A 27,035-nucleotide genomic window follows, 5' to 3' on the forward strand; every position below is an offset into this window, starting at 1 on the left:
TGGATCATTTTGATCCATTTGTTCAGAAAATGTCACTGCTGGATTATCCATATTACGAATAATTGCGATTAAAAAGTCCAGCATTTTAAAAAGTAATCTCGATCACAAAATATAGGATTACAAATCCAGATCATTTGTATCCAGATTACAAGTTTTGAAAAAGCAGCTCCCGGGGAGCCTCCAACTCACAACTGTAGCATCCTACCATATAAGTACCACACACAAAACAAGTGCACCACCTGGAGCGCCGGGAGGAGACATCGAGCAGCTGGCAAGTGTGGGGCATTGTGGTTTAGTTGGTTAAAGCACCTGTCTTGTAAACAGGAGATCCTGGGTTCGAATCCCAGCAGTGTCACTTTTACTTCTTCTCCCAAAGATAAATGCATACCAGCGTCTTCTTCGAAAAAAAAAAAAAAACACAACGAATTAATCCAAAAAAACACACATAAAAATTCACGACTCTGGCGGGACTCGAACCCGCAACCTTTGAATCACACCACACAACCAGCCTAGAAGTCCAACACGCTATCCATTGCGCCACAGAGCCCTGCACTGTTATGTCCGGCACGGCAAAGTTGAGGTAGACGGAGCCAAAGCCACGGAGGAAAACGTGCCAAAAAACGACGGGGATGGGATTCAAACCTGCGCGTGCAGAGCACAGTGCAAGACATCGCCTTTACCACTCGGCCACCTCGTCCTCCATGCAGCAATCACATTAAAAAAACATATTTCACCCTTCCATCACCCAGCCCTTTCTGGTTTCATTCATTCATTCAATCAATCAATCAATCAATCTATCTATCTATCTATCTATCTATCTATCTATCTATCTATCTATCTATCTATCGATTTATAAATGTCAATATTATTTATTAAATTAATCTCTATCTAACTTTTGATTTTTAATTATAAATACACTGTATATATATTTTTTTTCTCTCTCTCTATCTATATTTTGATTTCTAAAAATCAATATTATTTTTTACCTCTCTCCTTCTCTCTATCCATCCATCTATTAGCCATACCATTACAAAAAAAGTCTTCTTCTATCCTCCGTTTCACATGATTAATGTTGTCATTGAAGCTAAATCAATCAAAATTACAGGACCAGAGGGAGACACAAAAGAGATATGCACCAGGAGCCGGTTTTTCAAAACTTGTAATCTGGATCATTTTGATCAATTTGTTCAGAAAATGTCACTGCTGGTTTATCCATATTACGAATAACTGCGATTAAAAAGTCCAGCATTTTAAAAAGTAATCTCAATCACAAAATATAGGATTACAAATCCAGATCATTTGTATCCAGATTGCAAGTTTTGAAAAAGCAGCTCCCGGGGAGCCTCCAACTCACAACTGCAGCATCCTGCCGTATAAGTACGACACACAAAACAAGTGCACCACATAGAGCACCTGGAGGAGACATCGAGCATTTGGCACGTGTAGGGGCATTGTGGCTTAGTTGGTTAAAGCACCTGTCTTGTAAACAGGAGATCCTGGGTTCGAATCCCAGCAGTGCCTCGTTTACTTCTTGTCCCAAAGCTAAATGCATACCGTCTTCTTCTTCTGAAAAAAAAACACAACTAATTAAATCAAAAAAACACACATAAACATTCACGACTCTGGCGGGACTCAAACCCGCAACCTTTAAATCACACCACACAACCAGCCTAAAAGTCCAACATGCTATCCATTGCACCACAGAGCCCTGCACCGTTATGACCGGCACGGCAAAGTTGAGGTAGACGGAGCCAAGGCCACGGAGGAAAACGTGCCAAAAAACGACGGGGATGGGATTCAAACCTGCGCGTACAGAGCACATTGCAAGGCATGGCCTTTACAACTCGGCCACCTCGTCCTCCATGCAGCAATCACATTAAAAAAACACATTTCACTCTTCCATCACCCAGCCCTTTCTGGTTTCATTCTATCTATCTATCTATCTATCTATCTTTTGATTTATAAATGTCAATATTATTTATTTTATTCATCTCTATCTAACTTTTGAATTATAATTATAAATATATATATCTTTTTTTGTCTCTATATTTTGATATCTAAAAATAAATATAATTTTTTAATCTCTCCTTCTCTCTATCCATCCATCTATTAGCCATACCATTACAAAAAAGTCTTCTTATCTCCTCCGGTTCACATGATTAATGTTGTCATTGAAGATAAATCAATCAGAATGACAGGACCAGAGGGAGACACAAAAGAGATATGCACCAGGAGCCGGTTTTTCAAAACTTGTAATCTGGATCATTTTGATCCATTTGTTCAGAAAATGTCACTGCTGGATTATCCATATTACGAATAATTGCGATTAAAAAGTCCAGCATTTTAAAAAGTAATCTCGATCACAAAATATAGGATTACAAATCCAGATCATTTGTATCCACATTACAAGTTTTGAAAAAGCAGCTCCCGGGGAGCCTCCAACTCACAACTGTAGCATCCTGCCGTATAAGTACCACACACAAAACAAGTGCACCACCTGGAGCGCCGGGAGGAGACATCGAGCAGCTGGTAAGTGTGGGGCATTGTGGTTTAGTTGGTTAAAGCACCTGTCTTGTAAACAGGAGATCCTGGGTTTGAATCCCAGCAGTGTCACTTTTACTTCTTCTCCCAAAGATAAATGCATACCAGCGTCTTCTTCGAAAAAAAAAAAAAAACACAACTAATTAATCAAAAAAAACACACATAAACATTCACGACTCTGGCGGGACTCGAACCCGCAACCTTTGAATCACACCACACAACCAGCCTAGAAGTCCAACACGCTATCCATTGCGCCACAGAGCCCTGCACCGTTATGTCCGGCACGGCAAAGTTGAGGTAGACGGAGCCAAGGCCACGGAGGAAAACGTGCCAAAAAACAACGGGGATGGGATTCAAACCTGCGCGTGCAGAGCACAGTGCAAGACATCGCCTTTACCACTCGGCCACCTCGTCCTCAATGCAGCAATCACATTAAAAAAAACATATTTCACTCTTCCATCACCCAGCCCTTTCTGGTTTCATTCATTCATTCAATCAATCAATATATCTATCTATCTATCTATCTTTTGATTTATAAATGTCAATATTATTTATTTTATTCATCTCTATCTAACTTTTGAATTATAATTATAAATATATATATCTTTTTTTGTCTCTATATTTTGATATCTAAAAATAAATATTATTTTTAAATCTCTCCTTCTCTCTATCCATCCATCTATTAGCCATACCATTACAAAAAAGTCTTCTTATCTCCTCCGGTTCACATGATTAATGTTGTCATTGAAGATAAATCAATCAGAATGACAGGACCAGAGGGAGACACAAAAGAGATATGCACCAGGAGCCGGTTTTTCAAAACTTGTAATCTGGATCATTTTGATCCATTTGTTCAGAAAATGTCACTGCTGGATTATCCATATTACGAATAATTGCGATTAAAAAGTCCAGCATTTTGAAAAGTAATCTCGATCACAAAATATAGGATTACAAATCCAGATCATTTGTATCCAGATTACAAGTTTTGAAAAAGCAGCTCCCGGGGAGCCTCCAACTCACAACTGTAGCATCCTACCATATAAGTACCACACACAAAACAAGTGCACCACCTGGAGCGCCGGGAGGAGACATCGAGCAGCTGGCAAGTGTGGGGCATTGTGGTTTAGTTGGTTAAAGCACCTGTCTTGTAAACAGGAGATCCTGGGTTCGAATCCCAGCAGTGTCACTTTTACTTCTTCTCCCAAAGATAAATGCATACCAGCGTCTTCTTCGAAAAAAAAAAAAACACAACGAATTAATCCAAAAAAACACACATAAAAATTCACGACTCTGGCGGGACTCGAACCCGCAACCTTTGAATCACACCACACAACCAGCCTAGAAGTCCAACACGCTATCCATTGCGCCACAGAGCCCTGCACCGTTATGTCCGGCACGGCAAAGTTGAGGTAGACGGAGCCAAAGCCACGGAGGAAAACGTGCCAAAAAACGACGGGGATGGGATTCAAACCTGCGCGTGCAGAGCACAGTGCAAGACATCGCCTTTACCACTCGGCCACCTCGTCCTCCATGCAGCAATCACATTAAAAAAACATATTTCAATCTTCCATCACACAGCCCTTTCTGGTTTCATTCATTCATTCAATCAATCAATCAATCTATCTATCTATCTATCTATCTATCTATCTTTTGATTTATAAATGTCAATATTATTTATTTTTTTCATATCTATCTAACTTTTGAATTATAATTATAAATATATATATATATATCTTTTTTTGTCTCTATATTTTGATATCTAAAAATAAATATTATTTTTAAATCTCTCCTTCTCTCTATCCATCCATCTATTAGCCATACCATTACAAAAAAGTCTTCTTATCTCCTCCGGTTCACATGATTAATGTTGTCATTGAAGATAAATCAATCAGAATGACAGGACCAGAGGGAGACACAAAAGAGATATGCACCAGGAGCCGGTTTTTCAAAACTTGTAATCTGGATCATTTTGATCCATTTGTTCAGAAAATGTCACTGCTGGATTATCCATATTACGAATAATTGCGATTAAAAAGTCCAGCATTTTAAAAAGTAATCTCGATCACAAAATATAGGATTACAAATCCAGATCATTTGTATCCAGATTACAAGTTTTGAAAAAGCAGCTCCCGGGGAGCCTCCAACTCACAACTGTAGCATCCTGCCGTATGAGTACCACACACAAAACAAGTGCACCACCTGGAGCGCCGGGAGGAGACATCGAGCAGCTGGCAAGTGTGGGGCATTGTGGTTTAGTTGGTTAAAGCACCTGTCTTGTAAACAGGAGATCCTGGGTTCGAATCCCAGCAGTGTCACTTTTACTACTTCTCCCAAAGATAAATGCATACCAGCGTCTTCTTCGAAAAAAAAAAAAAAACACAACGAATTAATCCAAAAAAACACACATAAAAATTCACGACTCTGGCGGGACTCGAACCCGCAACCTTTGAATCACACCACACAACCAGCCTAGAAGTCCAACACGCTATCCATTGCGCCACAGAGCCCTGCACCGTTATGTCCGGCACGGCAAAGTTGAGGTAGACGGAGCCAAAGCCAGGGAGGAAAACGTGCCAAAAAACAACGGGGATGGGATTCAAACCTGCGCGTGCAGAGCACAGTGCAAGACATCGCCTTTACCACTCGGCCACCTCGTCCTCGATGCAGCAATCACATTAAAAAAACATATTTCACTCTTCCATCACCCAGCCCTTTCTGGTTTCATTCATTCATTCAATCAATATATCTATCTATCTATCTATCTTTTGATTTATAAATGTCAATATTATTTATTTTTTTCATATCTATCTAACTTTTGAATTATAATTATAAATATATATATATATATCTTTTTTTGTCTCTATATTTTGATATCTAAAAATAAATATTATTTTTAAATCTCTCCTTCTCTCTATCCATCCATCTATTAGCCATACCATTACAAAAAAGTCTTCTTATCTCCTCCGGTTCACATGATTAATGTTGTCATTGAAGATAAATCAATCAGAATGACAGGACCAGAGGGAGACACAAAAGAGATATGCACCAGGAGCCGGTTTTTCAAAACTTGTAATCTGGATCATTTTGATCCATTTGTTCAGAAAATGTCACTGCTGGATCATCCATATTACGAATAATTGCGATTAAAAAGTCCAGCATTTTAAAAAGTAATCTCGATCACAAAATATAGGATTACAAATCCAGATCATTTGTATCCAGATTACAAGTTTTGAAAAAGCAGCTCCCGGGGAGCCTCCAACTCACAACTGTAGCATCCTACCATATAAGTACCACACACAAAACAAGTGCACCACCTGGAGCGCCGGGAGGAGACATTGAGCAGCTGGCAAGTGTGGGGCATTGTGGTTTAGTTGGTTAAAGCACCTGTCTTGTAAACAGGAGATCCTGGGTTCGAATCCCAGCAGTGTCACTTTTACTTCTTCTCCCAAAGATAAATGCATACCAGCGTCTTCTTCGAAAAAAAAAACAAAAACACAACGAATTAATCCAAAAAAACACACATAAAAATTCACGACTCTGGCGGGACTCGAACCCGCAACCTTTGAATCACACCACACAACCAGCCTAGAAGTCCAACACGCTATCCATTGCGCCACAGAGCCCTGCACCGTTATGTCCGGCACGGCAAAGTTGAGGTAGACGGAGCCAAGGCCACGGAGGAAAACGTGCCAAAAAACAACGGGGATGGGATTCAAACCTGCGCGTGCAGAGCACAGTGCAAGACATCGCCTTTACCACTCGGCCACCTCGTTCTCAATGCAGCAATCACATTAAAAAAAACATATTTCACTCTTCCATCACCCAGCCCTTTCTGGTTTCATTCATTCATTCATTCAATCAATCAATATATCTATCTATCTATCTATCTTTTGATTTATAAATGTCAATATTATTTATTTTATTCATCTCTATCTAACTTTTGAATTATAATTATAAATATATATATCTTTTTTTGTCTCTATATTTTGATATCTAAAAATAAATATTATTTTTAAATCTCTCCTTCTCTCTATCCATCCATCTATTAGCCATACCATTACAAAAAAGTCTTCTTATCTCCTCCGGTTCACATGATTAATGTTGTCATTGAAGATAAATCAATCAGAATGACAGGACCAGAGGGAGACACAAAAGAGATATGCACCAGGAGCCGGTTTTTCAAAACTTGTAATCTGGATCATTTTGATCCATTTGTTCAGAAAATGTCACTGCTGGATTATCCATATTACGAATAATTGCGATTAAAAAGTCCAGCATTTTAAAAAGTAATCTCGATCACAAAATATAGGATTACAAATCCAGATCATTTGTATCCAGATTACAAGTTTTGAAAAAGCAGCTCCCGGGGAGCCTCCAACTCACAACTGTAGCATCCTACCATATAAGTACCACACACAAAACAAGTGCACCACCTGGAGCGCCGGGAGGAGACATTGAGCAGCTGGCAAGTGTGGGGCATTGTGGTTTAGTTGGTTAAAGCACCTGTCTTGTAAACAGGAGATCCTGGGTTCGAATCCCAGCAGTGTCACTTTTACTTCTTCTCCCAAAGATAAATGCATACCAGCGTCTTCTTCGAAAAAAAAAAAAAAACACAACGAATTAATCCAAAAAAACACACATAAAAATTCACGACTCTGGCAGGACTCGAACCCGCAACCTTTGAATCACACCACACAACCAGCCTAGAAGTCCAACACGCTATCCATTGCGCCACAGAGCCCTGCACCGTTATGTCCGGCACGGCAAAGTTGAGGTAGACGGAGCCAAAGCCACGGAGGAAAACGTGCCAAAAAACGACAGGGATGGGATTCAAACCTGCGCGTGCAGAGCACAGTGCAAGACATCGCCTTTACCACTCGGCCACCTCGTCCTCCATGCAGCAATCACATTAAAAAAACATATTTCAATCTTCCATCACACAGCCCTTTCTGGTTTCATTCATTCATTCAATCAATCAATCTATCTATCTATCTATCTATCTATCTTTTGATTTATAAATGTCAATATTATTTATTTTTTTCATATCTATCTAACTTTTGAATTATAATTATAAATATATATATATATATCTTTTTTTGTCTCTATATTTTGATATCTAAAAATAAATATTATTTTTAAATCTCTCCTTCTCTCTATCCATCCATCTATTAGCCATACCATTACAAAAAAGTCTTCTTATCTCCTCCGGTTCACATGATTAATGTTGTCATTGAAGATAAATCAATCAGAATGACAGGACCAGAGGGAGACACAAAAGAGATATGCACCAGGAGCCGGTTTTTCAAAACTTGTAATCTGGATCATTTTGATCCATTTGTTCAGAAAATGTCACTGCTGGATTATCCATATTACGAATAATTGCGATTAAAAAGTCCAGCATTTTAAAAAGTAATCTCGATCACAAAATATAGGATTACAAATCCAGATCATTTGTATCCAGATTACAAGTTTTGAAAAAGCAGCTCCCGGGGAGCCTCCAACTCACAACTGTAGCATCCTGCCGTATGAGTACCACACACAAAACAAGTGCACCACCTGGAGCGCCTGGAGGAGACATCGAGCAGCTGGCAAGTGTGGGGCATTGTGGTTTAGTTGGTTAAAGCACCTGTCTTGTAAACAGGAGATCCTGGGTTCGAATCCCAGCAGTGTCACTTTTACTACTTCTCCCAAAGATAAATGCATACCAGCGTCTTCTTCGAAAAAAAAAAAAAACACAACGAATTAATCCAAAAAAACACACATAAAAATTCACGACTCTGGCGGGACTCGAACCCGCAACCTTTGAATCACACCACACAACCAGCCTAGAAGTCCAACACGCTATCCATTGCGCCACAGAGCCCTGCACCGTTATGTCCGGCACGGCAAAGTTGAGGTAGACGGAGCCAAAGCCAGGGAGGAAAACGTGCCAAAAAACGACGGGGATGGGATTCAAACCTGCGCGTGCAGAGCACAGTGCAAGACATCGCCTTTACCACTCGGCCACCTCGTCCTCCATGCAGCAATCACATTAAAAAAACATATTTCACTCTTCCATCACCCAGCCCTTTCTGGTTTCATTCATTCATTCAATCAATCAATCTATCTATCTATCTATCTATCTATCTTTTGATTTATAAATGTCAATATTATTTATTTTTTTCATATCTATCTAACTTTTGAATTATAATTATAAATATATATATATATCTTTTTTTGTCTCTATATTTTGATATCTAAAAATAAATATTATTTTTAAATCTCTCCTTCTCTCTATCCATCCATCTATTAGCCATACCATTACAAAAAAGTCTTCTTATCTCCTCCGGTTCACATGATTAATGTTGTCATTGAAGATAAATCAATCAGAATGACAGGACCAGAGGGAGACACAAAAGAGATATGCACCAGGAGCCGTTTTTTCAAAACTTGTAATCTGGATCATTTTGATCCATTTGTTCAGAAAATGTCACTGCTGGATTATCCATATTACGAATAATTGCGATTAAAAAGTCCAGCATTTTAAAAAGTAATCTCGATCACAAAATATAGGATTACAAATCCAGATCATTTGTATCCAGATTACAAGTTTTGAAAAAGCAGCTCCCGGGGAGCCTCCAACTCACAACTGTAGCATCCTGCCGTATGAGTACCACACACAAAACAAGTGCACCACCTGGAGCGCCGGGAGGAGACATCGAGCAGCTGGCAAGTGTGGGGCATTGTGGTTTAGTTGGTTAAAGCACCTGTCTTGTAAACAGGAGATCCTGGGTTCGAATCCCAGCAGTGTCACTTTTACTTCTTCTCCCAAAGATAAATGCATACCAGCGTCTTCTTCGAAAAAAACAAAAAAAACACAACGAATTAATCCAAAAAAACACACATAAAAATTCACGACTCTGGCGGGACTCGAACCCGCAACCTTTGAATCACACCACACAACCAGCCTAGAAGTCCAACACGCTATCCATTGCGCCACAGAGCCCTGCACCGTTATGTCCGGCACGGCAAAGTTGAGGTAGACGGAGCCAAAGCCAGGGAGGAAAACGTGCCAAAAAACGACGGGGATGGGATTCAAACCTGCGCGTGCAGAGCACAGTGCAAGACATCGCCTTTACCACTCGGCCACCTCGTCCTCCATGCAGCAATCACATTAAAAAAACATATTTCACTCTTCCATCACCCAGCCCTTTCTGGTTTCATTCATTCATTCAATCAATCAATCTATCTATCTATCTATCTATCTATCTTTTGATTTATAAATGTCAATATTATTTATTTTTTTCATATCTATCTAACTTTTGAATTATAATTATAAATATATATATATATCTTTTTTTGTCTCTATATTTTGATATCTAAAAATAAATATTATTTTTAAATCTCTCCTTCTCTCTATCCATCCATCTATTAGCCATACCATTACAAAAAAGTCTTCTTATCTCCTCCGGTTCACATGATTAATGTTGTCATTGAAGATAAATCAATCAGAATGACAGGACCAGAGGGAGACACAAAAGAGATATGCACCAGGAGCCGGTTTTTCAAAACTTGTAATCTGGATCATTTTGATCCATTTGTTCAGAAAATGTCACTGCTGGATTATCCATATTACGAATAATTGCGATTAAAAAGTCCAGCATTTTAAAAAGTAATCTCGATCACAAAATATAGGATTACAAATCCAGATCATTTGTATCCACATTACAAGTTTTGAAAAAGCAGCTCCCGGGGAGCCTCCAACTCACAACTGTAGCATCCTGCCGTATGAGTACCACACACAAAACAAGTGCACCACCTGGAGCGCCGGGAGGAGACATCGAGCAGCTGGCAAGTGTGGGGCATTGTGGTTTAGTTGGTTAAAGCACCTGTCTTGTAAACAGGAGATCCTGGGTTCGAATCCCAGCAGTGTCACTTTTACTACTTCTCCCAAAGATAAATGCATACCAGCGTCTTCTTCGAAAAAAAAAAAAAACACAACGAATTAATCCAAAAAAACACACATAAAAATTCAAGACTCTGGCGGGACTCGAACCCGCAACCTTTGAATCACACCACACAACCAGCCTAGAAGTCCAACACGCTATCCATTGCGCCACAGAGCCCTGCACCGTTATGTCCGGCACGGCAAAGTTGAGGTAGACGGAGCCAAAGCCAGGGAGGAAAACGTGCCAAAAAACGACGGGGATGGGATTCAAACCTGCGCGTGCAGAGCACAGTGCAAGACATCGCCTTTACCACTCGGCCACCTCGTCCTCCATGCAGCAATCACATTAAAAAAACATATTTCACTCTTCCATCACCCAGCCCTTTCTGGTTTCATTCATTCATTCAATCAATCAATCTATCTATCTATCTATCTATCTATCTTTTGATTTATAAATGTCAATATTATTTATTTTTTTCATATCTATCTAACTTTTGAATTATAATTATAAATATATATATATATCTTTTTTTGTCTCTATATTTTGATATCTAAAAATAAATATTATTTTTAAATCTCTCCTTCTCTCTATCCATCCATCTATTAGCCATACCATTACAAAAAAGTCTTCTTATCTCCTCCGGTTCACATGATTAATGTTGTCATTGAAGATAAATCAATCAGAATGACAGGACCAGAGGGAGACACAAAAGAGATATGCACCAGGAGCCGTTTTTTCAAAACTTGTAATCTGGATCATTTTGATCCATTTGTTCAGAAAATGTCACTGCTGGATTATCCATATTACGAATAATTGCGATTAAAAAGTCCAGCATTTTAAAAAGTAATCTCGATCACAAAATATAGGATTACAAATCCAGATCATTTGTATCCAGATTACAAGTTTTGAAAAAGCAGCTCCCGGGGAGCCTCCAACTCACAACTGTAGCATCCTGCCGTATGAGTACCACACACAAAACAAGTGCACCACCTGGAGCGCCGGGAGGAGACATCGAGCAGCTGGCAAGTGTGGGGCATTGTGGTTTAGTTGGTTAAAGCACCTGTCTTGTAAACAGGAGATCCTGGGTTCGAATCCCAGCAGTGTCACTTTTACTTCTTCTCCCAAAGATAAATGCATACCAGCGTCTTCTTCGAAAAAAACAAAAAAAACACAACGAATTAATCCAAAAAAACACACATAAAAATTCACGACTCTGGCGGGACTCGAACCCGCAACCTTTGAATCACACCACACAACCAGCCTAGAAGTCCAACACGCTATCCATTGCGCCACAGAGCCCTGCACCGTTATGTCCGGCACGGCAAAGTTGAGGTAGACGGAGCCAAAGCCACGGAGGAAAACGTGCCAAAAAACAACGGGGATGGGATTCAAACCTGCGCGTGCAGAGCACAGTGCAAGACATCGCCTTTACCACTCGGCCACCTCGTCCTCAATGCAGCAATCACATTAAAAAAAACATATTTCACTCTTCCATCACCCAGCCCTTTCTGGTTTCATTCATTCATTCAATCAATCTATCTATCTATCTATCTATCTATCTATCTATCTATCTAACTTTTGATTTATAAATGTCAATATTATTTATTACATTAATCTCTATCTAACTTTTGATTTTTAATTATAAATACACTGTATATATATATTTTTTTTTTCTCTCTCTCTATCTATTTTTTGATTTCTAAAAATAAATATTATTTTTTAATCTCTCCTTCTCTCTATCCATCCATCTATTAGCCATACCATTACATAAAAGTCTTCTTATCTCCTCCGGTTCACATGATTAATGTTGTCATTGAAGATAAATCAATCAGAATGACAGGACCAGAGGGAGACACAAAAGAGATATGCACCAGGAGCCGGTTTTTCAAAACTTGTAATCTGGATCATTTTGATCCATTTGTTCAGAAAATATCACTGCTGGATCATCCATATTACGAATAATTGCGATTAAAAAGTCCAGCATTTTAAAAAGTAATCTCGATCACAAAATATAGGATTACAAATCCAGATCATTTGTATCCAGATTACAAGTTTTGAAAAAGCAGCTCCCGGGGAGCCTCCAACTCACAACTGTAGCATCCTGCCGTATGAGTACCACACACAAAACAAGTGCACCACCTGGAGCGCCGGGAGGAGACATCGAGCAGCTGGCAAGTGTGGGGCATTGTGGTTTAGTTGGTTAAAGCACCTGTCTTGTAAACAGGAGATCCTGGGTTCGAATCCCAGCAGTGTCACTTTTACTTCTTCTCCCAAAGATAAATGCATACCAGCGTCTTCTTCGAAAAAAAAAAAAAACACAACGAATTAATCCAAAAAAACACACATAAACATTCACGACTCTGGCGGGACTCGAACCCGCAACCTTTGAATCACACCACACAACCAGCCTAGACGTCCAACACGCTATCCATTGCGCCACAGAGCCCTGCACCGTTGTGTCCGGCACGGCAAAGTTGAGGTAGACGGAGCCAAAGCCACGGAGGAAAACGTGCCAAAAAATGACGGGGATGGGATTCAAACCTGCGCATGCAGAGCACAGTGCAAGACATCGCCTTTACCACTCAGCCACCTCGTCCTCAATGCAGCAATCACATTAAAAAAAACATATTTCACTCTTCCATCACCCAGCCCTTTCTGGTTTCATTCATTCATTCAATCAATCAATCTATCTATCTATCTATCTATCTATCTATCAATCTATTTATCTATCTTTTGATTTATAAATGTCAATATTATTTATTTTATTCATCTCTATCTAACTTTTGAATTATAATTATAAATATATATATATATCTTTTTTTGTCTCTATATTTTGATATCTAAAAATAAATATTATTTTTAAATCTCTTCTTCTCTCTATCCATCCATCTATTAGCCATACCATTACAAAAAAGTCTTCTTATCTCCTCCGTTTCACATGATTAATGTTGTCATTGAAGATAAATCAATCAGAATGACAGGACCAGAGAGAGACACAAAAGAGAATGACAGGACCAGAGGGAGACACAAAAGAGATATGCACCAGGAGCCGGTTTTTCAAAACTTGTAATCTGGATCATTTTGATCCATTTGTTCAGAAAATGTCACTGCTGGATTATCCATATTATGAATAACTGCGATTAAAAAGCCCAGCATTTTAAAAAGTAATCTCAATCACAAAATATAGGATTACAAATCCAGATCATTTGTATCCAGATTGCAAGTTTTGGAAAAGCAGCTCCCGGGGAGCCTCCAACTCACAACTGCAGCATCCTGCCGTATAAGTACGACACACAAAACAAGTGCACCACATAGAGCACCTGGAGGAGACATCGAGCAGTTGGCACGTGTCGGGCATTGTGGCTTAGTTGGTTAAAGCACCTGTCTTGTAAACAGGAGATCCTGGGTTCGAATCCCAGCAGTGCCTCTTTTTATTCTTGTCCCAAAGATAAATGCATACCATCTTCTTCTTCTAAAAAAAAAACACAACTAATTAATCCAAAAAAACACACATAAACATTCACGACTCTGGCAGGACTCAAACCCGCAACCTTTGAATCACACCACACAACCAGCCTAAAAGTCCAACATGCTATCCACTGCGCCACAGAGCCCTGTACCGTTATGACCGGCACAGCAAAGTTGAGGTAGACGGAGCCAAGGCCACGGAGGAAAACGTGCCAAAAAACGATGGAGATGGGATTCAAACCTGCGCGTACAGAGCACAGTGCAAGGCATGGCCTTTACCACTCGGCCACCTTGTCCTCCATGCAGCAATCACATTAAAAAAAACACATTTCACTCTTCCATCACCCAGCCCTTTTTGGTTTCATTCATTCAATCAATCAATCAATCAATCTATCTATCTATCTATCTATTCGTGCTGTCTGTTTGTCGAGGTGTCTGTTGGGAGTGCTTGCAGCGTGTGGAGCTCAGAGTGAGTGAGGGTTTTTTTTTCCCCGTTGTTTTTGTTCATTCCTTTTTTCACTTTTCATCCTTTTTTTATGTTATAGGTTTTAAAAAAAAATAAAAGAAGGGAAAATAGTTGGTTCTTATCGGCCGTGATGGCCAAAGTCGGGGGAATCCCGAGGGGATCAGTTCCCAATTTTGAACATATGACACGGAGAAATGGCATAAAAATTGTAGTGGATGTGTCTGTCCCGGTTGAGAAATGTGTGGTAGAACTTGGAAAAGTAATTGGGTGTGAGAATATCAAGTCGGCGTCACGGATGAATAAGGTTGTAGTTGTATTTTTGAGCAATTAATTAATAGTTTCCGAAATGGTTCAGCAAGGGTTGGTTATTGACGGAGTGTTAGTGTCTGTTCTGCCTCTTGCGGCTCCCGCTAGGAAAATAACAATTTCCAATATTCCGCCTTTTCTGAAAAATGAACTTGTAGTGAGAGAGCTAAGTCGTCATGGTCAATTAATGTCAGGCATTACAATGATTCCTCTGGGTTGTAAGGCCCCTGAGTTAAAGCATGTAGTTTCTTTCAGGAGACAGGTATATATGCTGCTGAATGACCCGACTGGAGAGCTGAATGTAGCTTTTAGGTTTCGGGTGGAGGGTAGCGATTATGTAGTGTTTGCTTCTTCTGATACAATGAAATGTTTTAAATGTGGCCGTAAAGGGCATATTGCAAAGAACTGTAAGAGGACTGAAGGAGAAACTGAAAGTGAGGGGGAAGAAGTCACTGAGGTGAGAGAGAGCATAGCTGAGCTGGGGAGCCAGGTTGAGGGACCTTCGGATCGCAGCACTGCGGAGAGTACTAGAACGGAGAGAGAGACTGAAAAAGTCAACCCGGGTGTGGTTGAGTCTGGTATGGTAGATGGGGAAAGTGATTTGCAGGAATCGTCTAAATCACCTGTGGTGGGGGTGGTAGTTGACGGACAGGGTGGTGAGAGGAGAGAACAGATTGAGGAAAGCTTTGCACAGAATAAAGGTATAGTTTTAGTGTTAGAGAAGGAGAGGGAAGTGGGTGAGTTTAAACTCCCCAAAGGGAAAAGAAAGGCTAAAATTAGGCATAGTTTTGTAGCAAAACGCAGCCTTGTTTCTGAGGATGGAGTCGACCAGGCTGATGGATTAGTGAGTGAGTTATCTGAGAGAGTGGATTGCGCTCAAATGCAATCACAAAATATAGGATTACAAATCCAGATCATTTGTATCCAGATTGCAAGTTTTGGAAAAGCAGCTCCCGGGGAGCCTCCAACTCACAACTGCAGCATCCTGCCGTATAAGTACGACACACAAAACAAGTGCACCACATAGAGCACCTGGAGGAGACATCGAGCAGTTGGCACGTGTCGGGCATTGTGGCTTAGTTGGTTAAAGCACCTGTCTTGTAAACAGGAGATCCTGGGTTCGAATCCCAGCAGTGCCTCTTTTTATTCTTGTCCCAAAGATAAATGCATACCATCTTCTTCTTCTAAAAAAAAAAACACAACTAATTAATCCAAAAAAACACACATAAACATTCACGACTCTGGCAGGACTCAAACCCGCAACCTTTGAATCACACCACACAACCAGCCTAAAAGTCCAACATGCTATCCACTGCGCCACAGAGCCCTGTACCGTTATGACCGGCACAGCAAAGTTGAGGTAGACGGAGCCAAGGCCACGGAGGAAAACGTGCCAAAAAACGATGGAGATGGGATTCAAACCTGCGCGTACAGAGCACAGTGCAAGGCATGGCCTTTACCACTCGGCCACCTTGTCCTCCATGCAGCAATCACATTAAAAAAAACACATTTCACTCTTCCATCACCCAGCCCTTTTTGGTTTCATTCATTCAATCAATCAATCAATCAATCTATCTATCTATCTATCTATTCGTGCTGTCTGTTTGTCGAGGTGTCTGTTGGGAGTGCTTGCAGCGTGTGGAGCTCAGAGTGAGTGAGGGTTTTTTTTTCCCCGTTGTTTTTGTTCATTCCTTTTTTCACTTTTCATCCTTTTTTTATGTTATAGGTTTTAAAAAAAAATAAAAGAAGGGAAAATAGTTGGTTCTTATCGGCCGTGATGGCCAAAGTCGGGGGAATCCCGAGGGGATCAGTTCCCAATTTTGAACATATGACACGGAGAAATGGCATAAAAATTGTAGTGGATGTGTCTGTCCCGGTTGAGAAATGTGTGGTAGAACTTGGAAAAGTAATTGGGTGTGAGAATATCAAGTCGGCGTCACGGATGAATAAGGTTGTAGTTGTATTTTTGAGCAATTAATTAATAGTTTCCGAAATGGTTCAGCAAGGGTTGGTTATTGACGGAGTGTTAGTGTCTGTTCTGCCTCTTGCGGCTCCCGCTAGGAAAATAACAATTTCCAATATTCCGCCTTTTCTGAAAAATGAACTTGTAGTGAGAGAGCTAAGTCGTCATGGTCAATTAATGTCAGGCATTACAATGATTCCTCTGGGTTGTAAGGCCCCTGAGTTAAAGCATGTAGTTTCTTTCAGGAGACAGGTATATATGCTGCTGAATGACCCGACTGGAGAGCTGAATGTAGCTTTTAGGTTTCGGGTGGAGGGTAGCGATTATGTAGTGTTTGCTTCTTCTGATACAATGAAATGTTTTAAATGTGGCCGTAAAGGGCATATTGCAAAGAACTGTAAGAGGACTGAAGGAGAAACTGAAAGTGAGGGGGAAGAAGTCACTGAGGTGAGAGAGAGCATAGCTGAGCTGGGGAGCCAGGTTGAGGGACCTTCGGATCGCAGCACTGCGGAGAGTACTAGAACGGAGAGAGAGACTGAAAAAGTCAACCCGGGTGTGGTTGAGTCTGGTATGGTAGATGGGGAAAGTGATTTGCAGGAATCGTCTAAATCACCTGTGGTGGGGGTGGTAGTTGACGGACAGGGTGGTGAGAGGAGAGAACAGATTGAGGAAAGCTTTGCACAGAATAAAGGTATAGTTTTAGTGTTAGAGAAGGAGAGGGAAGTGGGTGAGTTTAAACTCCCCAAAGGGAAAAGAAAGGCTAAAATTAGGCATAGTTTTGTAGCAAAACGCAGCCTTGTTTCTGAGGATGGAGTCGACCAGGCTGATGGATTAGTGAGTGAGTTATCTGAGAGAGTGGATTGCGCTCAAATGCATTGCGCAACAGGCAGTGGTGGCGATTTTAGTGAGGACGGGGGTAGTGATACTGACTCATCGGTTAGCTCTGATCTCTCGGCTAGTCAGCAAGCGAGAGGGGGGTATAGTGCTGAAAGCATACGGGCATTTTTAAGTGCTATTAAAGGGAAAAGAGGGATTGAAGTTATTGATCACTTCCCTGATTTAAAATTGTTTTTAAATTCGGCACAACAAATTAGACGTAATGCAGCTGTATTGGGAATGGAGCAAAGGGAAAGAGATCAGTTAAAAAATATAATAAGTAAAGTTTGTGCCTCTCTAAAAAAGTCATAATGGATAAGTCTACACAAGCATTATTTCTTTTTCATGTCTACATTTTTAGTAGTGTGTGCATTTTTCCTTTAAAACCTACAATGCATACTCTTAATATAGGAACTTTAAATGTTAATGGGGGTAGAGATTGTGCAAAGAGAGCAGCTCTGTTTGAATATTTAACCCAAAAGAGAGTTAACGTTGCCATGCTCCAGGAGACCCATACAGATGATAATAATAAATCTGAGTGGATTCAGGATTGGGAAGGGGAGGTTATTTTTAGTCATGGAACGAATTTTAGTGCTGGAGTTGCCATATTATTTGCGAAGGGGTTTAAGTATGACTCTATCAATGTAAGTGAGATCATTAAAGGACGCTTGTTGAAAGTGCAGGTTTCGGTAGAAGGTAGAAAGTTAGTATTTGTTAATATTTATGCACCAAATGATGGGAGAGAGAGGGTGCTGTTTTTTCAGACTCTCAATGGAGTTATTGCCCAGAGTCAGACTGAAGAAGTGGTTTTATTAGCTGGTGATTTTAACTGCACAGTTGACGACAAGCTGGACAGAAATGGCCCAGAGCCTCACCCCAGGTCAGTTAAGGAGCTGGTCACTGTTTTAACAGCGCATGATATGGAGGATGTGTGGAGAATAATGAATCCTGATGTGAAGCAGTATACCTGGGCTAAGGGGAGTGATGGGAATATATGTTTAGCTCGATTAGATACGTTTTATGTTTTTAAGCATCAATTAAATTGTTATTCTAAATGTACTATTCACCCCACAGGTTTATCTGATCATAGTTTGGTCACTTTGAATATGATTATCCCTATGGCACGTGTTTATTCGTCTTATTGGCATTTTAATACTAAACTTTTAAAAGACAGTCATTTTTTAAAATGTTTCAGTTTCTTTTGGGAACGGTGGAGGAGGCAGAAGAAGGCATTTTTATCAATAAGGCAATGGTGGGATGTGAGTAAAATTCAGACCCGACTGTTTTGTCAGCAGTACACTATGAATGCTACAAAGAGCACTAGTGAGGTGATGAGAGAGCTGGAGGAGGAGATTACTGAACTCCATAATGCACTGGAGATCACATACAGTGACAGGCTCTATGAAGATCTGAAGCTCAAAAAGAGGAGTTTGGCTGAGTTGTTGGACTCACAGGTACAGGGAGCATTGGTACGTTCAAGGTTTTTAAAGCTTTCCCAGATGGATGCTCCAACTCAATACTTTTTTGCATTGGAAAAGAAAGTGGTTCAGAGTAAAGCAATACACTGTCTTAGAACAGTGAATGGTCAGTTGCTGTGTGAGCCTGAGGCTATCAGGGAACACACTGTGGGTTTCTTTTCACAACTGTACACGGCAGAGGCTGTGGATGGATCTGAGGGAGCCAAGCAGTTCCTCCAGGGGCTAACGCAGGTTCCAGAAGGCGAGAAGGAGAAGCTGGAGAGTGCACTGACGTTGCAGGAACTTTCTAAAGCTCTGGAAGGGCTCAACACGGGTAAAACACCCGGAATCGATGGAATACCTGTTGAGTTTTATAAAACTTTCTGGTCTGAGTTGGGAGGTGACCTTTTGGAAGTGATGGAGGAATGTATTGTGGAAAATGAACTGCCACTGAGCTGCCGGCGTGCAGTACTGCCTCTGCTGCCTAAGAAAGGGGACTTGTGTTTTATTAAGAACTGGAGGCCCGTAAGTATTCTTTGCACTGACTATAAAATCTTGTCGAAGGCATTGGCAAACAGACTAAGCGGCGTAATGAGCACTATTGTGCATTCAGACCAAACATACTGCGTACCAGGCCGAACAATATTTGATAATATATTTTTGGTGCGGGATTTAATAGTTGCCTCCAAGCTCTTTGGTTTTAAAGCTGGATTGCTCTCTCTGGATCAAGAGAAGGCTTTTGACCGGGTAGACCACCGGTATCTTTTTGATGTTATTAGGTCATTTGGCTTTGGTCCCAATTTTTTGGGAAAAATTAAGTTGCTCTATAGTAGCATTTTTAGTGTACTTAAAATAAATGGTATATTATGTGCTCCTTTTAAAGTTCAAAGGGGAATTCGCCAGGGTTGTTCTTTATCGGGAATGTTATATTCTCTGTCATTTGAACCCCTGATGGTAAAATTGAGAAAGATTTTGATTGGGTTGTCTATCCCTACTGTGACAATGGAGCCTGTTAAGGTGGTGGCTTACGCTGATGATCTTGCTATTTTAGTAACAAATAAGAGAGACATTCAGATAATAGAGGAGAGCTTGAGGGTATTTGAAAGAGTGTCCTCAGCTCGGGTAAATTGGGACAAGAGTAATGCCTTTTTAATGGGAGAGTGGGAGGGCAGCAGACCACCGGATTTACCATCAGGGCTTAAATGGAACAGGGAGGTTTTCAGATATTTGGGAGTTCACTTGGGAGAGCAGGGACTGGCTAAAGAGAATTGGGAAGGAATACTGGATCAGGTGAAAGGTCGATTGGATAAATGGCGGTGGCTTCTAATTAAGCTTTCCTATAGAGGAAGAGCTTTAATTATTAATAACCTGGTCACATCAATGTTGTGGCACAGATTAATGTGTGGGGATCCCCCTCCTTCTCTGCTGTTGGAAATTCAGAGAGTATTGCTGAGTTTTTTTTGGGATGGGCTGCATTGGATAAAGCAGGGGGTGCTATACTTGCCTGTAGAAGAAGGAGGACAGGGATTGATGGATATAAAAAGCAGAATAACAGCTTTTAGACTCCAATCGCTTCAGAGGCTGCTGTTCTGTCAAGAATCACTACCCTGGAGAACAGTGGCTTTTGCTTTTCTTCGTTTAGTAGGGAGGTTGAATTTTGATAGGCATCTGTTCTTATTAGATGGTGGAAAGTTAAATCTCTCGGTCTTGCCTGTTTTTTATAGGGGGATGCTGAATGCTTGGAAGGTTTTTAGAATTAACAAAGATTTGAAGTCTGTAGGGATGTATTGGTTGCTTGAAGAGCCTCTAATTTATAATTCAGCATTAAAATGCAATCTTTTAGAATCAAAGAGTTTTGTTTTACTTTTAATCTCCAGAGGAGTAGTGAAGGTCGGTGATTTAATTAATTTTGATAACCGAGCCTGGAAAACTGCAGAATTACTAGCAAGTGAGCTGGGTGTGAGATCAGTGCGTGTGATGGAGGGGTTTTTAGTGCAGTTGAAAGCTGTTTTGCCTGCAGACATGTTAAAACAGATGAGTCAGTTGTTCTTAGGAAAAAGCCAGCTGGAGATAGAACCGCCAGAGTTGGACCTGCAAGTTGAACCTGCAGTAGGGCAGACCACTGATACCCCGGGGCAGATCCTAAAGTTTGCAGAAGGATATAAGGTTCAGTTCGGGGGGATACAAAAAAAAGAAATGTATCGGATGTGTGTGAAAGTGTTGCATTTTCAAAATTTAAAGAACTTGCCTGATACACATTGGCGAGAGAGGCTACAGGTAGAGGACTCCATCACCCCTGCATGGAGGAATCTCTATAGATCACCAGTTCCTAAGAGAGTGGGGGATCTACAGTGGAGAATATTGCATACCATTGTGGCCACCAACTCATTTCTCTCCATCATTCAGCCGGGGAGAGGAGATACATGTCAGTTTTGCTCAATAAGGGAAACAGTTTTTCATTGTTATTTATTTTGTGGTCGGTTAAAGCCTTTGTTTGAGTTATTGAATAATTTGTTTAGTGAATTGGGTCTGAGTTTTACTCAAACTACTTTTATTTTTTGGGTGAAGAATGTTAAAGGAAATAAAAATCTTTGTCAATTGGCAAATTTTCTACTGGGCCAGGCAAAAATGGCAATTTTGAAAAGTAGGAAGAATAAAATGAATGGAGTTTTAACTGATGCGGTAATACCTATTTTTAAAGTGTTGGTAATCTCAAGAATTAAAGTTGATTTTACTTTTTATAAATTGGTGCACCAGCTAGAAAAGTTTCAGGCAATTTGGGCAATTGGGGAGGTGGTGTGTTTGGTGGAAGATGATAATTTAAAAATGTGCTTGTAATTGTTGTAATGGAAGGTTTGTATGGATATTTGTGCTATTTGTTTTGTAATGTTAATATGTTTTTGATTGATTGAAATAAAGGATATTAAAAAATAAATATCTATCTATCTATCTATCTATCTATCTATCTATCTATCTTTTGATTTATAATTGTCAATATTATTTATTTTATTCATCTCTATCTAACTTTTGATTTTTAATTATAAATACACTGTATATATTTTTTTTCTCTCTCTATCTATATTTTGATTTCTAAAAATAAATATTATTTTTTAACTCTCTCCTTCTCTCTATCCATCCATCTATTAGCCATACCATTACAAAAAAAGTCTTCTTATCTCCTCCGTTTCACATGATTGTGTTGTCATTGAAGCTAAATCAATCAAAATTACAGGACCAGAGGGAGACACAAAAGAGATATGCACCAGGAGCCGGTTTTTCAAAACTTGTAATCTGGATCATTTTGATCCATTTGTTCAGAAAATGCCACTGCTGGATTATCCATATTATGAATAACTGCGATTAAAAAGTCCAGCATTTTAAAAAGTAATCTCAATCACAAAATATAGGATTACAAATCCAGATCATTTGTATCCAGATTGCAAGTTTTGAAAAAGCAGCTCCCGGGGAGCCTCCAACTCACAACTGCAGCATCCTGCCGTATAAGTACGACACACAAAACAAGTGCACCACATAGAGCACCTGGAGGAGACATCGAGCAGTTGGCACGTGTGGGGCATTGTGGCTTAGTTGGTTAAAGCACCTGTCTTGTAAACAGGAGATCCTGGGTTCGAATCCCAGCAGTGCCTCTTTTTATTCTTGTCCCAAAGCTAAATGCATACCGTCTTCTTCTAAAAAAAAAAACACAACTAATTAATCCAAAAAAACACACATAAACATTCACGACTCTGGCGGGACTCAAACCCGCAACCTTTGAATCACACCACACAACCAGCCTAAAAGTCCAACATGCTATCCACTGCGCCACAGAGCCCTGCACCGTTACGTCCGGCACGGCAAAGTTGAGGTAGACGGAGCCAAGGCCACGGAGGAAAACGTGCCAAAAAACGACAGAGATGGGATTCAAAACTGCGCGTACATAGCACAGTGCAAGGCATGGCCTTTACCACTCGGCCACCTTGTCCTCCATGCAGCAATCACATTAAAAAAAAACACATTTCACTCTTCCATCACCCAGCCCTTTCTGGTTTCATTCATTCAATCAATCAATCAATCAATCAATCAATCAATCTATCTATCTATCTATCTATCTATCTATCTATCTATCTATCTATCTAACTTTTGATTTATAATTGTCAATATTATTTATTTTATTCATCTCTATCTAACTTTTGATTTTTAATTATAAATACACTGTATATATATATATTTTTTCTCTCTCTATCTATATTTTGATTTCTAAAAATAAATATTATTTTTTAACTCTCTCCTTCTCTCTATCCATCCATCTATTAGCCATACCATTACAAAAAAAGTCTTCTTATCTCCTCCGTTTCACATGATTGTGTTGTCATTGAAGCTAAATCAATCAAAATTACAGGACCAGAGGGAGACACAAAAGAGATATGCACCAGGAGCCGGTTTTTCAAAACTTGTAATCTGGATCATTTTGATCCATTTGTTCAGAAAATGTCACTGCTGGATTATCCATATTATGAATAACTGCGAATAAAAAGTCCAGCATTTTAAAAAGTAATCTCAATCACAAAATATAGGATTACAAATCCAGGTCATTTGTATCCAGATTGCAAGTTTTGAAAAAGCAGCTCCCGGGGAGCCTCCAACTCACAACTGCAGCATCCTGCCGTATAAGTACGACACACAAAACAAGTGCACCACATAGAGCACCTGGAGGAGACATCGAGCAGTTGGCACGTGTGGGGTATTGTGGCTTAGTTGGTTAAAGCACTTGTCTTGTAAACAGGAGATCCTGGGTTCGAATCCCAGCAGTGCCTCTTTTTATTCTTGTCCCAAAGCTAAATGCATACCGTCTTCTTCTTCTAAAAAAAAAACACAACTAATTAATAAAAAAAAACACACATAAACATTCACGACTCTGGCGGGACTCAAACCCGCAACCTTTGAATCACACCACACAACCAGCCTAAAAGTCCAACATGCTATCCACTGCGCCACAGAGCCCTGTACCGTCATTATTATTATTATTATTTATTTCTTAGCAGACGCCCTTATCCAGGGCGACTTACAATTGTTACAAGATATCACATTATACATTATTTCACATTATACAGATATCACATTATTTTACATACAATTACCCATTTAAACAGTTGGGTTTTTACTGAAGCAATCTAGGTAAAGTACCTTGCTCAAGGGTACAACAGCAGTGTCCCCCACTGGGGATTGAACCCACAACCCTCCGGTCAAGAGTCCAGAGCCCTAACCACTACTCCACACTGCTGCCCGTCATGACCAGCACGGCAAAGTTGAGGTAGACGGAGCCAAGGCCACGGAGGAAAACGTGCCAAAAAATGACAGGGATGGGATTCAAACCTGCGCGTACAGAGCACAGTGCAAGGCATGGACTTTACCACTCGGCCACCTCGTCCTCCATGCAGCAATCACATAAAAAAAACACATTTCACTCTTCCATCACCCAGCCCTTTCTGGTTTCATTTATTCAATCAATCAATCTATCTATCTATCTATCTATCTATCTATCTATCTATCTACCTATCTATTCGTGCTGTCTGTTTGTCGAGGTGTCTGTTGGGAGTGCTTGCAGCGTGTGGAGCTCAGAGTGAGTGAGGGGTTTTTTTTTCCCCGTTGTTTTTGTTCATTCCTTTTTTCACTTTTCATCCTTTTTTATGTTATAGGTTTTAAAAAAAAAATAAAACAAGGGAAAATAGTTGGGTCTTATCGGCCGTGATGGCCAAAGTCGGGGGAATCCCGAGGGGATCAGTTCCCAATTTTGAACATATGACACGGAGAAATGGCATAAAAATTGTAGTGGATGTGTCTGTCCCGGTTGAGAAATGTGTGGTAGAACTTGGAAAAGTAATTGGGTGTGAGAATATCAAGTCGGCGTCACGGATGAATAAGGTTGTAGTTGTATTTTTGAGCAATGAATTAATAGTTTCCGAAATGGTTCAGCAAGGGTTGGTTATTGACGGAGTGTTAGTGTCTGTTCTGCCTCTTGCGGCTCCCGCTAGGAAAATAACAATTTCCAATATTCCGCCTTTTCTGAAAAATGAACTTGTAGTGAGAGAGCTAAGTCGTCATGGTCAATTAATGTCAGGCGTTACAATGATTCCTCTGGGTTGTAAGGCCCCTGAGTTAAAGCATGTAGTTTCTTTCAGGAGACAGGTATATATGCTGCTGAATGACCCGACTGGAGAGCTGGATGTAGCTTTTAGGTTTCGGGTGGAGGGTAGCGATTATGTAGTGTTTGCTTCTTCTGATACAATGAAATGTTTTAAATGTGGCCGTAAAGGGCATATTGCAAAGAACTGTAAGAGGACTGAAGGAGAAACTGAAAGTGAGGGGGAAGAAGTCACTGAGGTGAGAGAGAGCATAGCTGAGCTGGGGAGCCAGGTTGAGGGACCTTCGGATCGCAGCACTGCGGAGAGTACTAGAACGGAGAGAGAGACTGAAAAAGTCAACCCGGGTGTGGTTGAGTCTGGTATGGTAGATGGGGAAAGTGATTTGCAGGAATCGTCTAAAACACCTGTGGTGGGGGTGGTAGTTGACGGACAGGGTGGTGAGGGGAGAGAACAGATTGAGGAAAGCTTTGCACAGAATAAAGGTATAGTTTTAGTGTTAGAGAAGGAGAGGGAAGTGGGTGAGTTTAAACTCCCCAAAGGGAAAAGAAAGGCTAAAATTAGGCATAGTTTTGTAGCAAAACGCAGCCTTGTTTCTGAGGATGGAGTCGACCAGGCTGATGGATTAGTGAGTGAGTTATCTGAGAGAGTGGATTGCGCTCAAATGCATTGCGCAACAGGCAGTGGTGGCGATTTTAGTGAGGACGGGGGTAGTGATACTGACTCATCAGTTAGCTCTGATCTCTCGGCTAGTCAGCAAGCGAGAGGGGGGTATAGTGCTGAAAGCATACGGGCATTTTTAAGTGCTATTAAAGGGAAAAGAGGGATTGAAGTTATTGATCACTTCCCTGATTTAAAATTGTTTTTAAATTCGGCACAACAAATTAGACGTAATGCAGCTGTATTGGGAATGGAGCAAAGGGAAAGAGATCAGTTAAAAAATATAATAAGTAAAGTTTGTGCCTCTCTAAAAAAGTCATAATGGATAAGTCTACACAAGCATTATTTCTTTTTCATGTCTACATTTTTAGTAGTGTGTGCATTTTTCCTTTAAAACCTATAATGCATACTCTTAATATAGGAACTTTAAATGTTAATGGGGGTAGAGATTGTGCAAAGAGAGCAGCTCTGTTTGAATATTTAACCCAAAAGAGAGTTAACGTTGCCATGCTCCAGGAGACCCATACAGATTATAATAATAAATCTGAGTGGATTCAGGATTGGGAAGGGGAGGTTATTTTTAGTCATGGAACGAATTTTAGTGCTGGAGTTGCCATATTATTTGCGAAGGGGTTTAAGTATGACTCTATCAATGTAAGTGAGATCATTAAAGGACGCTTGTTGAAAGTGCAGGTTTCGGTAGAAGGTAGAAAGTTAGTATTTGTTAATATTTATGCACCAAATGATGGGAGAGAGAGGGTGCTGTTTTTTCAGACTCTCAATGGAGTTATTGCCCAGAGTCAGACTGAAGAAGTGGTTTTATTAGCTGGTGATTTTAACTGCACAGTTGACGACAAGCTGGACAGAAATGGCCCAGAGCCTCACCCCAGGTCAGTTAAGGAGCTGGTCACTGTTTTAACAGCGCATGATATGGAGGATGTGTGGAGAATAATGAATCCTGATGTGAAGCAGTATACCTGGGCTAAGGGGAGTGATGGGAATATATGTTTAGCTCGATTAGATACGTTTTATGTTTTTAAGCATCAATTAAATTGTTATTCTAAATGTACTATTCACCCCACAGGTTTATCTGATCATAGTTTGGTCACTTTGAATATGATTATCCCTATGGCACGTGTTTATTCGTCTTATTGGCATTTTAATACTAAACTTTTAAAAGACAGTCATTTTTTAAAATGTTTCAGTTTCTTTTGGGAACGGTGGAGGAGG

At 40.2% G+C, this 27,035-nt stretch overlaps 27 non-coding genes across 27 annotated transcripts; 16 read left to right on the plus strand and 11 right to left on the minus strand.

The window, feature by feature from the left end:
* The first annotated feature begins 281 nt into the window (after nt 1–281).
* Nucleotides 282–355, plus strand: trnat-ugu (transfer RNA threonine (anticodon UGU)). The gene has a single exon. It is a non-coding gene; the product is annotated as a tRNA-Thr (tRNA).
* A 101-nt stretch (nt 356–456) lies between these two features.
* trnar-ucu (transfer RNA arginine (anticodon UCU)) lies at nt 457–547 on the minus strand. The gene is given in 2 exon segments: nt 457–492; nt 511–547. It is a non-coding gene; the product is annotated as a tRNA-Arg (tRNA).
* A 900-nt stretch (nt 548–1,447) lies between these two features.
* Nucleotides 1,448–1,521, plus strand: trnat-ugu (transfer RNA threonine (anticodon UGU)). Its single transcript has one exon. It is a non-coding gene; the product is annotated as a tRNA-Thr (tRNA).
* Nucleotides 1,522–2,539: 1,018 nt separating this feature from the next.
* Nucleotides 2,540–2,613, plus strand: trnat-ugu (transfer RNA threonine (anticodon UGU)). The gene has a single exon. It is a non-coding gene; the product is annotated as a tRNA-Thr (tRNA).
* Nucleotides 2,614–2,714: 101 nt separating this feature from the next.
* Nucleotides 2,715–2,805, minus strand: trnar-ucu (transfer RNA arginine (anticodon UCU)). The gene is given in 2 exon segments: nt 2,715–2,750; nt 2,769–2,805. It is a non-coding gene; the product is annotated as a tRNA-Arg (tRNA).
* Nucleotides 2,806–3,653: 848 nt separating this feature from the next.
* trnat-ugu (transfer RNA threonine (anticodon UGU)) lies at nt 3,654–3,727 on the plus strand. Its single transcript has one exon. It is a non-coding gene; the product is annotated as a tRNA-Thr (tRNA).
* A 99-nt stretch (nt 3,728–3,826) lies between these two features.
* On the minus strand, nt 3,827–3,917 carry trnar-ucu (transfer RNA arginine (anticodon UCU)). Its single transcript is given in 2 exon segments — nt 3,827–3,862; nt 3,881–3,917. It is a non-coding gene; the product is annotated as a tRNA-Arg (tRNA).
* Nucleotides 3,918–4,782: 865 nt separating this feature from the next.
* Nucleotides 4,783–4,856, plus strand: trnat-ugu (transfer RNA threonine (anticodon UGU)). The gene has a single exon. It is a non-coding gene; the product is annotated as a tRNA-Thr (tRNA).
* Nucleotides 4,857–4,957: 101 nt separating this feature from the next.
* On the minus strand, nt 4,958–5,048 carry trnar-ucu (transfer RNA arginine (anticodon UCU)). The gene is given in 2 exon segments: nt 4,958–4,993; nt 5,012–5,048. It is a non-coding gene; the product is annotated as a tRNA-Arg (tRNA).
* Nucleotides 5,049–5,897: 849 nt separating this feature from the next.
* trnat-ugu (transfer RNA threonine (anticodon UGU)) lies at nt 5,898–5,971 on the plus strand. The gene has a single exon. It is a non-coding gene; the product is annotated as a tRNA-Thr (tRNA).
* A 102-nt stretch (nt 5,972–6,073) lies between these two features.
* trnar-ucu (transfer RNA arginine (anticodon UCU)) lies at nt 6,074–6,164 on the minus strand. Its single transcript is given in 2 exon segments — nt 6,074–6,109; nt 6,128–6,164. It is a non-coding gene; the product is annotated as a tRNA-Arg (tRNA).
* An 852-nt stretch (nt 6,165–7,016) lies between these two features.
* trnat-ugu (transfer RNA threonine (anticodon UGU)) lies at nt 7,017–7,090 on the plus strand. Its single transcript has one exon. It is a non-coding gene; the product is annotated as a tRNA-Thr (tRNA).
* A 101-nt stretch (nt 7,091–7,191) lies between these two features.
* trnar-ucu (transfer RNA arginine (anticodon UCU)) lies at nt 7,192–7,282 on the minus strand. Its single transcript is given in 2 exon segments — nt 7,192–7,227; nt 7,246–7,282. It is a non-coding gene; the product is annotated as a tRNA-Arg (tRNA).
* An 857-nt stretch (nt 7,283–8,139) lies between these two features.
* trnat-ugu (transfer RNA threonine (anticodon UGU)) lies at nt 8,140–8,213 on the plus strand. Its single transcript has one exon. It is a non-coding gene; the product is annotated as a tRNA-Thr (tRNA).
* A 100-nt stretch (nt 8,214–8,313) lies between these two features.
* On the minus strand, nt 8,314–8,404 carry trnar-ucu (transfer RNA arginine (anticodon UCU)). The gene is given in 2 exon segments: nt 8,314–8,349; nt 8,368–8,404. It is a non-coding gene; the product is annotated as a tRNA-Arg (tRNA).
* Nucleotides 8,405–9,259: 855 nt separating this feature from the next.
* Nucleotides 9,260–9,333, plus strand: trnat-ugu (transfer RNA threonine (anticodon UGU)). Its single transcript has one exon. It is a non-coding gene; the product is annotated as a tRNA-Thr (tRNA).
* Nucleotides 9,334–9,435: 102 nt separating this feature from the next.
* Nucleotides 9,436–9,526, minus strand: trnar-ucu (transfer RNA arginine (anticodon UCU)). The gene is given in 2 exon segments: nt 9,436–9,471; nt 9,490–9,526. It is a non-coding gene; the product is annotated as a tRNA-Arg (tRNA).
* An 855-nt stretch (nt 9,527–10,381) lies between these two features.
* Nucleotides 10,382–10,455, plus strand: trnat-ugu (transfer RNA threonine (anticodon UGU)). The gene has a single exon. It is a non-coding gene; the product is annotated as a tRNA-Thr (tRNA).
* Nucleotides 10,456–10,555: 100 nt separating this feature from the next.
* On the minus strand, nt 10,556–10,646 carry trnar-ucu (transfer RNA arginine (anticodon UCU)). Its single transcript is given in 2 exon segments — nt 10,556–10,591; nt 10,610–10,646. It is a non-coding gene; the product is annotated as a tRNA-Arg (tRNA).
* Nucleotides 10,647–11,501: 855 nt separating this feature from the next.
* On the plus strand, nt 11,502–11,575 carry trnat-ugu (transfer RNA threonine (anticodon UGU)). Its single transcript has one exon. It is a non-coding gene; the product is annotated as a tRNA-Thr (tRNA).
* Nucleotides 11,576–11,677: 102 nt separating this feature from the next.
* Nucleotides 11,678–11,768, minus strand: trnar-ucu (transfer RNA arginine (anticodon UCU)). The gene is given in 2 exon segments: nt 11,678–11,713; nt 11,732–11,768. It is a non-coding gene; the product is annotated as a tRNA-Arg (tRNA).
* An 882-nt stretch (nt 11,769–12,650) lies between these two features.
* Nucleotides 12,651–12,724, plus strand: trnat-ugu (transfer RNA threonine (anticodon UGU)). Its single transcript has one exon. It is a non-coding gene; the product is annotated as a tRNA-Thr (tRNA).
* A 100-nt stretch (nt 12,725–12,824) lies between these two features.
* On the minus strand, nt 12,825–12,915 carry trnak-uuu (transfer RNA lysine (anticodon UUU)). The gene is given in 2 exon segments: nt 12,825–12,860; nt 12,879–12,915. It is a non-coding gene; the product is annotated as a tRNA-Arg (tRNA).
* Nucleotides 12,916–13,822: 907 nt separating this feature from the next.
* Nucleotides 13,823–13,896, plus strand: trnat-ugu (transfer RNA threonine (anticodon UGU)). Its single transcript has one exon. It is a non-coding gene; the product is annotated as a tRNA-Thr (tRNA).
* Nucleotides 13,897–15,774: 1,878 nt separating this feature from the next.
* On the plus strand, nt 15,775–15,848 carry trnat-ugu (transfer RNA threonine (anticodon UGU)). Its single transcript has one exon. It is a non-coding gene; the product is annotated as a tRNA-Thr (tRNA).
* Nucleotides 15,849–22,578: 6,730 nt separating this feature from the next.
* On the plus strand, nt 22,579–22,652 carry trnat-ugu (transfer RNA threonine (anticodon UGU)). Its single transcript has one exon. It is a non-coding gene; the product is annotated as a tRNA-Thr (tRNA).
* A 1,093-nt stretch (nt 22,653–23,745) lies between these two features.
* trnat-ugu (transfer RNA threonine (anticodon UGU)) lies at nt 23,746–23,819 on the plus strand. Its single transcript has one exon. It is a non-coding gene; the product is annotated as a tRNA-Thr (tRNA).
* The last annotated feature ends 3,216 nt before the right edge of the window (nt 23,820–27,035 follow it).

The sequence above is a fragment of the Acipenser ruthenus genome, chromosome 24, assembly GCF_902713425.1.
Source record: "Acipenser ruthenus chromosome 24, fAciRut3.2 maternal haplotype, whole genome shotgun sequence".
NCBI classification, from domain to species: domain Eukaryota; kingdom Metazoa; phylum Chordata; class Actinopteri; order Acipenseriformes; family Acipenseridae; genus Acipenser; species Acipenser ruthenus.